This window comes from Lissotriton vulgaris, chromosome 10 (assembly GCF_964263255.1).
Source record: "Lissotriton vulgaris chromosome 10, aLisVul1.2, whole genome shotgun sequence".
In the NCBI taxonomy this organism is placed as follows: domain Eukaryota; kingdom Metazoa; phylum Chordata; class Amphibia; order Caudata; family Salamandridae; genus Lissotriton; species Lissotriton vulgaris.
The window spans coordinates 442,963,820-442,975,201 of NC_141698.1; positions in this window are offsets into that span (position 1 = coordinate 442,963,820).

Below are 11,382 nucleotides of genomic sequence, written 5' to 3' on the forward strand. Positions count from 1 at the left end.
AAACCTTCCAGATTTGAAGTTATTTCAACAAAATAGTAAAACTCACAATGTTAAAATATTCTGTCGGTGGGTCCTAGTCCATTACCATCGTTGCCAGCAAATGTAGTAAGTCTTCATAGAAGTAAATTCAGGAACAAAGTTTCCAGTTGAATAAGAACGCTTATTCATCAACAGGACCCACAACCAGTTGCTGTAAGATGCACTACCAGTCTTCAAATGATGCCTACTAACATTCTAAAACATGGCATTCTCAACATAGAACATTAATAATTACAACATTCCTAAACATTCCTTAAAGTAACATGCTAATAAAATACTTTACCACATATAACAGGTCCCCGGGGCTTTGGAGCCCTTACAGCCCCCCAACCATTTTTTTTGTAGCCCCAGGGGTAACGGGGCCCTCGAGTGTTCCAGGTTAGGTGGCCACATAGTCCCCCTCCCATAATACATAAAGCCTCGGGGGTGATGGTCCCCGCGGCATTGGGGACCTTGGACCCCTCCCCCCACCATTTTTTTCTTTTTACCCCGTGGAGTGACGATCCCCGGGGTTGGAGAGCCTCTCTGGGCCCCCCATGAAATATAATAATTTTGCTCCTGGTATTTAGCCCCTCCCCGAGGTCTAATTATAAGGGCCCCCCCATAAAAAGTAATCATTTTGCACCTGGTATTTACCCCCCCAGGGGCTAATTATAAAAAAAGCTCTGTTTTATTTTATTAATTTTACAGTAGAGTCCGCGCACCCTACACAAACCTGTCGATTATTTTTTAAAATGTGGGCCCTGGGGATCCTTCTGGGATGCCCTAAGCAGGTCCAGAGGGTAAAATTATTTCTACCCTGCCCCTTTTCTCCATTTTGCACACATGTTCCACTGACTTCCTCAGCCTTGCTTCTACTGAGGCACAAAATGGCTGCCAACAGTTCCTGGTTTTGAATGTTTACAACTGCCTGGCAGCCAAGTAGCATTGAGCGCATGATCGGGACGGTGCGCTTATGCTACGATGCCAATCCTCTCACAATCCGCAGATCCACCGCGCCCATAGATATATATGTACTTTTAAATGTAATTTTCTTATAAACTACTGAACAGAATTACACCAAATAAGCAAAAGGCACAAGTCTGAACCGAGGACTACCTCTTCGCCAAATTTATTGTAATTCCGTTTGACAGTTCGGGCTGTAGCCATGGCTAAAGGTCCTATGGGAAATTGCATGGGGAAAACACGTTTTGGAACCCCCTTTTTTCTCGGCCCTGCTGGATGAATCACCCAGAAACTTCCAGGGAAGGAGCGGAACTGAGCTGGCCAAAAGTTTGGAAAATTTCGAGAATATTCATCAATCGGCACCAAAGTTATTGGCAATAGAATGTTGCGGATTTCCTATGCATAATAGGTCCTAACTATAACTATCTACTGATATATATATATATATATCAAAGAGAAGCGACCCGTCTCCTGAAGTCCGGGGCCCGTTGACAGATGGCGAGCAAACACCGAGCGGATCACTCGGTAATTAATTCCACACAACAATCCTTCACAGGAAAGCTTGCACTCGGGATAAATTTCACCGCAGTTAATTGCTTGAATAAACTGCGGTGAAATTTATCCCAAGTGTGAGCTTTCCTGTGAAGGATTGTTGTGTGGAATATATATATATTGTGTCATCTATCGGCGGCCTGACTGAAAACATGTCCTGTTTCATCAACAAATTTCTATTTCCCTTGGTTTTAACATTGTCCTCGTATGTACGAGATACCAAGGATTTCCTCAACAAAATCCGGGATGTGAAATGGGACAGTGATTGCCAACTAATTGTATTAGACATTACAAGTCTATATACAGTGATAGACCACCAGCAAGGTCTACAAGCCATCCAACATTTCCTGAACTTGAGACAATTGAGATTCACTACACACATCATGATCCTCGAGTTTATCGAATTTTGTTTGAATAATAATATTTTCTTATTCGAGGACCAATTGTTCAGGCAAGTGTCTGGCACGGCGATGGGTACCTGCTTCGCTCCCAGCTACGCGAACCTTTTCGTTGGCTGGTGGGAGGAGCAGGTGCCCATTAGCTGTATGGTGGATGGTGTGGAAGGCAGAACTGAGGGTTGGTTTAGGTACATCGACGACCTGTTTATTGTCTGGCGTGGTTCATCGACAACAGCACATGCCTTCATCAACCAGCTAAATGAGAATGTGTACAACCTACATTTCTCAGGCACGGTAAGTCCGGTAACTGCGGACTACCTTGACCTAAAAGTGTTTTCGGAAGATTGCCAGATTCACACAGCCTTACATAGAAAAACTACTGCTGGCAATTCTACACTCTTTGCCAGCAGTAGCCACCCCCCACAACTCATCAAGAGCATTCCATACGGAGAGTTGCTCCGACTCCGGAGGAACTGCTCAAGATTGGAGGACTTCGAGGTGGCAGCTGTTGACTGTGTGAATAGGTTTAAGGCTAGGGGATTATGGAGAGTCTCTACTGAACAATACCCTGAGAAGAGTTAGAGCTATTCCCAGGGACTCCTTGTTGACAACTAAAACTACTCCAAGGACGTCAACAGGCGGGAAAGGCAAGTTCAGACTGATAACCCCCTTTTCCACGGGAGCTAATGATCTTAGAGCTATGCTCCGCAAAAACTGGCATATTCTCACTACCGACAGCACTCTGAAAGATGACTTACCCATTCACCCCCTTATCACTTTCAACAAAGCCAGGTCCCTAAGAGACTATCTAGTCACTAGCCACTTAGAAAAACCACTCCCTAAAAGTAATACCTTAAAAACCATGAGTGGGTTCTACCCGTGTGGCAAGTGCAGAGCGTGTGCAGGAAGTAAGAGAGTCCTCTCCATAGAAATTCCCGACACTGGCAGGAAACTTCAGATCAAACAATTTATAACATGCAGCACACCTCTGGCGGTCTATTGTTTGACTTGCCCATGTGGCCTCCGCTACATAGGGAGCACGGTCAACATGCTCAAATTACGAATTCTAGAGCACCTAAGAGCGATTGACAAAGCCGATCAATCTTATCCAGTCGCCCGGCATTTTGCCGAGAAGCACAATAGAGACCGTAGCCAGCTGCAATACTTTGGTCTTGATACTATCAAGAATAATGTCAGAGGAGGCGACCGTCTGCGACGTTTGCGCAGACTTGAGTCACGCTACATTATAGACCTTTCAACCAAATGGCCTAGGGGGATGAACAGTGGTGAAGAAATGGTTTTCCATTTAGGCAAATGATCCAACAAACTGTGCGATTGTCCCACTGTATCCTGTATTTGTATTTACGTATTTCTGTGGATCATCTTATGAAATAAATGTTTGCTTGAGTTAATAACCATGGTTTACAAAGATGAATTTAAAAACTGAATTTCCATTGTTATTTAAAAACTCTGAATTCACAAGACACATATGGCACTTTTTCAGGTTTTTTCTTGACTTTCTTTCTATTTTCCTTCTTTTCTTTCTTTCTTTTCACCCTGAACTCTTTAGTCCATACACGATATTTTAGATTGTATATTTAATCACGGTTGTACAGAATTCTGAGAAAGAATGTGATGCACCTCTACTTATTATGAGGACTATTGCCGATCCACGGCTATATGAAATGGTGTAAACGTAGCACATTATCTTTGCATACCCTCCACTAAGCGTCTTAACCTATCAACAGGTTTAACAATGCTTGTTGCACAATGATATCAACGTATAATGCAATGTATATGATGTATCTTTAATCATTACAAGATGGAACTCGCATTAGTTGGAGGGTTTTCTGTCCTCTGTCGATGTCGACTAAGAGGTGTAACCCTTGTACACTGTGGATAATGATAAATGTACCGGTTTGCTCGTGTGAAAACACACACATTGACGAAGGCTAATCGCCGAAACGCGTCTGTGGGCTAGCTTGTAGTAATAAACTACTTCGTGGTTAAGGTGCCTCCCGAGTGCTGTCTTTTTGCATTCCTTGGATTGCTTGGAGTTGTTTGAGCGCAATATATATATATATATATATATATATATATATATATATATATGTATATATATATATATATCCAAGTCAGAGTTGCTACGTAAACACACTCTCAGTTGCAGCCAAAAATACGCCAAACAGAGAAAGTCCAAGGGTGTTTAATCACTTGCTACATGTTTCGGCTTCTCACAAGCCTTGATCACGCAAATGACGGAGGTGCGCACAAAGTTTAAATGAAGTGAAATAACAGTGATAGAGAGGGGACTGCGGTTGGAGCAGACATCTTGAGCAGATCACACACATTATACGTGAGAACATGTCCAGACCTTCAAACCAATGAATGGAAAACATACTAAACATAATATATGTACATGTCAACGTTCAAAAGATATTAAATTCATATCCAAATTAAAGATACAAAAATTAATAATATGTACACTAGTAAGCGCCAGAAGTCCACTATAAAGTCAAAATGGACAGAGCGAATGAGATACAATAATCAATTTCATATATGCAATTGCAAAGGAAACTGGGCGCCAAAAACAAATGCAGTCAAAAGTCAATGGCCGCACAGAACCACCCGGGAGACATAGAAAGTTGCTTGTGCTGTCTCTGTTGTTAAAGGGACAGCACCAAATAACAGTGGCAGTAGTAACATGCCCGAAAAGATAATAGGAGGGCATGACGTAGGCGTGCAATAAACTAGACAAGTGCCACAAGAAAGTGAAGAGGGCACAGTCGAGGTAAATCAGATGCCCAAATATGTGGACCACTATCTGAGGGAATGGGTTCAGGGACTAGCTAGTTTTGTCAGGGGCACCAAGGATTTTTTGTCCAAACTTTCCAACCTTACCTGGGATGCGAATTACTTACTCATCACCATGGATGTCCAAGCATTATATACCATCATTGACCACAAACAAGTCCTGGATGCTTGTCAACATTTTCTTGACAAACGTCCTTTACGTTTCCGGGAGCATAGTAATATGCTCCTCGAAATGATGGAATTTTGCTTAAAAAAAAAATTCTTTCTCTTTGATGGTGCCATCTATAAACAAGAAATTGGTACCACGATGGGTTCATGTTTTGCCCCAAGTTTTGCAAATCTTTTTATGGGACTTTGGGAGCAGACCATCCTCATGGACCCATCTCTGACTGAACACACTAGCCATGTAGTTACTTGGAGGAGGTATATCGATGACCTCTTCATGGTCTGGAATGGCACTGAAGAAGAAGCCTTGTGCTTCATTGATATCCTTAACAACAACAGTCATAACATCAGACTTACCAGCAATATCAATAGGGAAATGGCAGAGTACCTTGATGTCAGAATTGAGTGACATCACTGATGACATCTCATTTGACATTACTGATCACATCACTGATGACATCATTCATGTGATAATACGGTGAACCTCTTCAGACTCTAATATAATCTTACATACACTCAGAGTAAATAGACACTCACAGACTGTCACTCGTCCATGGAGTTACTCACACACCTAGTCAGTCATGCAAAGAATCAATCACACCTCCATTTCCTCAACTATACAGTTATACACACCTTACTTACTACTACTTACTTACTACTAACATATACTAACACATATTTACACATTTTATACAATCCCTGATACAAATTCACAATGATCCATACAGCCACTCACAAATTCACTGGCTCTTATGCACAGTTATTTATATATGTCAACTCTCACATGTACTGTGTTTTACATATGTACTTACTTTGACAAGTAGCACTGAGATATCCATTCACTCACCAATACACTCATGCACACAGTCAACCGCCCATACAGCTGTTTCCACATGCACTTTTGAACCCATACATCTAGTGAATCAACTGCTCACACATCAATGCACAGAGTCATACACCTCCCAGCCACCCACACACACACTCAGTCTCCCATACAAATACTTGGGCAACCAATCAATAACCCATATACTTAATCATAAAGCTACTGATCAACACATGCAGCAGTTTACAGAACAACAGATATAATGATGCACAAATTAAGACAGTTTAGTCACTAACCCATGCACTCAGTGAGACACATTTAATCACTCACTCATACAGTCAGTCATGCACCTACTAAATCCTTCATCCGGACACTTATACATCCACTCATTCTTCAATATGTAAGACATATTTTGACTTTTCAGAAACATACAGTCACTGGATGTTGTCATCAGTGATGTCATCAGTGATGTCATTTGAGATGTCATCAGTGATGTCACTGATCATGTCATGAATGATGTAATATGTGACATGATCAGCAGTGGATTGCGGGTGCGCGATATATAGTTAGTGCAACTAACTATATATGCGAATTTCAATGGTTTTGTGCGAGTAAAATAAGGTTTTGTAAATGCTAATCCCTAACTATATATGGTCTATAACCTATGGTTTTTTCAGTGAATTTTTAAGGTTTTGTAAATGCTAATTCCTAACTATATATGGTCTATAACCTATTGTTTTTTCAGTGAATTTCAATGGTTTTTTAATAGCAAATATCAAAAGCTGTAAAATGTATTCTTCTTTTAAAGGAAAAATATATTTTATATGTATTTAATATAATTTTTTTATGTATATAAATTTTTATATTATTTTTTTTTTTTCGCTACCGGTCCGCGCACCGGGTAGCTTTCCGTTAGCTCAATTTGGTGCCGCGACCCGGTCCACGAACTGGGAAACGTTCCGTTAGCGCAACTGCCGCGCAAGAAAACAACATTGTGACGCGTCGCGTAAACGTGACGTATCGCATTGCCGCGTAATGCGTCTTATGACGCGCCGCGTTAGCGCACCCGGAAGTGCTCCGGAGCGCGAACCAAGGCGAGAAGCGCAGCGCCCCGGAAGCGCTCCGGGTGTGTAGCGGGATGCGTAACGTAAGCATAACAGGTCATGTGACTTGTTCATAAAACTTTTCATTGGTTCATTTTATTTTTTGTTTCCTAATGATGTAAGGCTAGGTCATGTGACCTGAGAATCACACTTTTCATTGGTTTATTACATTTTTTTTTCACAAATGATGAAAAACCCACCTTTTTTCCTCACTCTGACCCTCATTTTTATGAGAGAAAAACCTACTTTCGAAATTTGGAAAAATGGCAAGTGTTGTAGCTGCAGCTGCTGGGGCCACTCCACCACCACCACCACCAAAAAAGGATGGACCACCTCCTCAGGTCCTCATAAATCAAGAGGAGGAAGAAGAGGAAGAAGAGGAAGAGGAGCAAGTGAGCAGACCGTTTTTGCAAGAAGAACCAAGGAGGTCCCATGTGAAAGTAAATTACATCTGGCAATTCTTCACATATCCCCGGGGACAAAAAAAAGTAAATGCCCGTTATGTCACATGTTTGATCTGTGACAAAGAACTATCCTGAGGAACAGATAAAAAGTACAGCTATGGCAATTACACTATGCATCGCCATATGGACAGGTGGCACCCTATTAATTACAGTGCTGCACAGGTACGTGACCTACAGGAAAAAACCCCTCCTGTGGCCAGTACATCAGCTGAACAGGCAGTGACGGGACCAGAGGCGAGGGAGACGGTCCCAAACATACAGATGAACTTTGGTGATATGAAGCATACCTGTATTTTTTGTGGCAAATTGATTTCCTATGGAGAGAAAAGTATAACTCTCATCAACCTAGCTTATGAAAATCACAAATGTACAAAACGGCCCAGAAAGTAAATTATCTTTTTTTTTGTTGCTCCTGTTGAGCCCTGACTGATTTTTGTTCCCCCCCCCAAAAAAACAAAAAAATATAAAAAAGTTCTTAACCCCTTAAGTGCTGCCTCGGTGCATTGGCCGACGGCAGCACTACCTCCCCAGTGCTGCGCACGACCATTGAACGTCCATTCAGCACTAGTTCTAATGGACAGCGCAGCACTGGGGAGGAATGTGTAATAGCAGCTATGAGGTTAAAATACAAAAAAAGTAAAAAAATGTTCATAAAAATAAAAAACATTTTTAAAACAACAAAAACAATAAAAAAGTTCTTTTCAGAACTGCCTCCCATTTATAATAAATTGCTAGAATGTTTAGCACTCTGGCAACCTCTTTTTCTTTTGATTCGCTTCCCGGTTCCCGCGCCGGTACGCAAACCAGAAGCAAAACAAAAAAAAAAATTTAAAAAAAGAAGAATGAGTATAAGCAGTGCTTTAAATGGGAAAAAATAAGTGCAGGTACCCATTACAATGAGCTAGAGGTGTAGTGAGGAGTGGGGCTAAGGGCGGGGCTAAAGGCAAAACACGATGATACTTCATGACTTCCATATCAAACCTATCTATCCATCTTTAAACCTATCAATTCATCCTTTCACTCATCCATCTCTTTATCACCCTTTCGCTCATTCATCAATCCTTTCACTTATCTGTCCATCAACTCTTTCACTCCTTTATTGCATCTGCCCTTTCATTCCATCCACCCTTTCACTCAATCCCTCCTTTCACTCATCCATCCTTCCTCCCTTTCATTCATCCTCCCTTCCTTTCATTCATCCATCCAATATTTTACTTATCCACCCATCATCCGCCCTTTTATTCAATCATCCACCTCTTTCACCCAGCAATCCTTGCTTTCACTCATCCATCCATCATGCAAGAAATGGACCCCTGTGAGTGACGGAGGAAGTGGGGTCTGCAATGCGGTGTGTTTGCACCCCGTCCAGGGCCCATGTCAATGCTTGCAAGTGACGCCGCACAAGAGTGCAGTAAACTGGCTTCTACAGGCACAGGTTCTCCACTCAGAGTCAAAAATACCAATCCAGTTGTATTTTTTAACATTTCATTTCCGTTCTGCTGTCTGCCATTCTTGGGAGTTTTCGAAAGTGCTTGCTGCAGAAGTGAAGGCGTTAAGAATTGAAAACCTTTCAGCTACATAACCCGTGCATTGATCAGTGAATTTCACTTATGAGTCATTCATAACATTGGGCTAATGTCTCATTATTTCTATGTGTGTGTAAAGCCTTTTTGCAGCTTACATGAATGTCTGTGTCATATTTAGAATCTTCGCAAACGTTCAGGAATTGTCTCAAGATTTAATGCAATCAAAATTGTTCTGCATAAGAACCGTTTCTCTGTGAGGCACCTCTGGCTCTTGTTTAACATTTACACTATTGATACAACGTTTATTGCCTCATCAGGATCTCCATGAAAGTTGTGACTCGTATCAGTCTCTTTTTGACCACTCGCTCGGAAATCTCCGTCATCTGACACTTGTTGGCACAAATGCGCAGGATAGAGTGGCTGTGACTCAGAACAGAGGGAACAGAGAGAAAAGGAATGAGGGAAGTAGCAAAGGCAGGAAATTGAGGGTTAAAGAAATGAAGCAGTGGAACTAATAAAAGTTAAATGTGATAGAGATGTAACGGAAAGAGTACTAAACACTTACCTTATAATTGACGTTTACTAAGGCACTTGTTATTTTTATAGTTTCAATCTGTGAAAGAAAGAACAAAAATTTTAAAATTGATAGAAGGTAGTAAAAGATGAGTGAGCATGAGACAAGATGAGTGCATATTATAAATCACAATTCAAAGTACAAAATTAATTATACATATTTAATGGTTTATTTTTGCTGTTCTCAGAATATATCAAATTTCACTGAAAACAGTGAGTTGAAGGTATTTATCATATAACAGCGGGGCCAGAGAGGATTGAAATGTCACCAATTGATACCATTGGTGAAAAACTTTTTACATTTGCCAAACCCTGACCTCATAATAGTGCACTGTGGAGGAAATGATTTGGGCACTTTGACTGGGGTAGGTCTGGAAATGCTCTTAAAAGACACCTTTGAGCAATTGATTACACTTTTTCCTCAAACTGCCTTGGTATATTCCAATATATGCCAAAGACAAAAATGGAGGTGGTCCAATCAATTTTGTCCACAAATTGAGAAATCGAGGAAGCATGTAAATAAGTCTGTTTCAGCTTACATGAGAGACCATGGAATGGGCTCCATCTACAACAATAACTTGCGTTAATACATGCAAGATATCTATAGAGAAGATGGCGGGCACTTCTCAGATGAGGGGAACAGCGATTTCATACAAAATTTAAGACTGTGTATTGGTACCTACTTATAAGTACCTAGAACTTACACAGAACCCAAAAGCTCTTTTCAGAGCTACCTTAACTTTAATTACTCTTTTGAAATTTCGAATGTACCTTTTTCCACTAATTTTCACTTATGTTCGCTTCCCGGTTCGCTACCCGGTTCGCGTACCGGCAGCTAACAGCGCGAAAAATTCAAAATTTTTTTGTCGACATATATGAGCCTCCTCAGCCACCCTCAGAAAACCTAGGGGGTCAGGATACATCTTAGGCATGGGCGGAAAATCCGTTCCGCTCGCGGATTTTGCGGATTTTCGGGAAATCCGCAATCCGCGAGATTCGCGAATCTCCCGCAAAATCCGCAAATCCGCGAGCAGCGGATTTTGCTCGCACTGCTCGCACTGTTCGCGTGAGTTCGCGCCCCGCGAATAAGTGCAAAATTGCAGAAATACGATCTTAGCAAAACTGAAAGTAACTACTTACCAGGTTCAAAAGTTCAGGCTCATCATTAGTAGCCATTTCCTGTAGTGCTTCCTGAGGGGCCCCTCCAGAGTTCAGTTGCCAGTTGCAACTATTATGTGACCCTGCTCTGAACCTCAGAATAGTTACACATATGCCACAAAGGTCCTGAATTACAGTTAAGGGAGACAAGCAGGAGCCAGGCTGGAAGTTAAAATCCATTAATCAGCCCCTAATTCATTATTGTCAGTTGGGGCAGGGCAGGTGTTGTAACTAATTTTGCAACAATGAAAGCACTTAGCAAGTGCAAAAGATCACTAATCAGGGCGCACTAAGGAAGCAGGTGCCAGCTAAAAAAATATTCTGTGACACATTAATCAGCCCCAAATTAATTCAGGTCACTTGAGGCAGGGAAGGTGTGCTTTGCTTTGCCGAAAATAATGTACACTGGACAACCAGAGGGTGTGGTGATGAAACAGAGGGTGGCATGGGTGGGCCAGAGGGTGGCATGAGTAGTCAGAGAGTGGCAGTGGTGACAGAGAGTGGCAGTGATAAAGAAGAGTGTCCCAAACAGGCTGGACACGTAGAAACAACAAGTTCGCGAAACTTGCGACCCGACAGGTAAGTTCGCAATTTGCGACATTGTACAAAACCCTCGCGAACTGGCAGAAACCCGCGCAAACACAAAAAAAAAAAAATCCGCAAATTCGCGAGAATTCGCGGATTTTGCGGATTGCGAATCCGCAAATCCGCAAAATTCGCGAACGCGAGATCCGCAAAATTCGCTCATGCTTAATACATCTACCGTGCCCCCTTCTACCCATTCTGAACATTATTTACCCTCCATCTTGTATCTCAATTCTA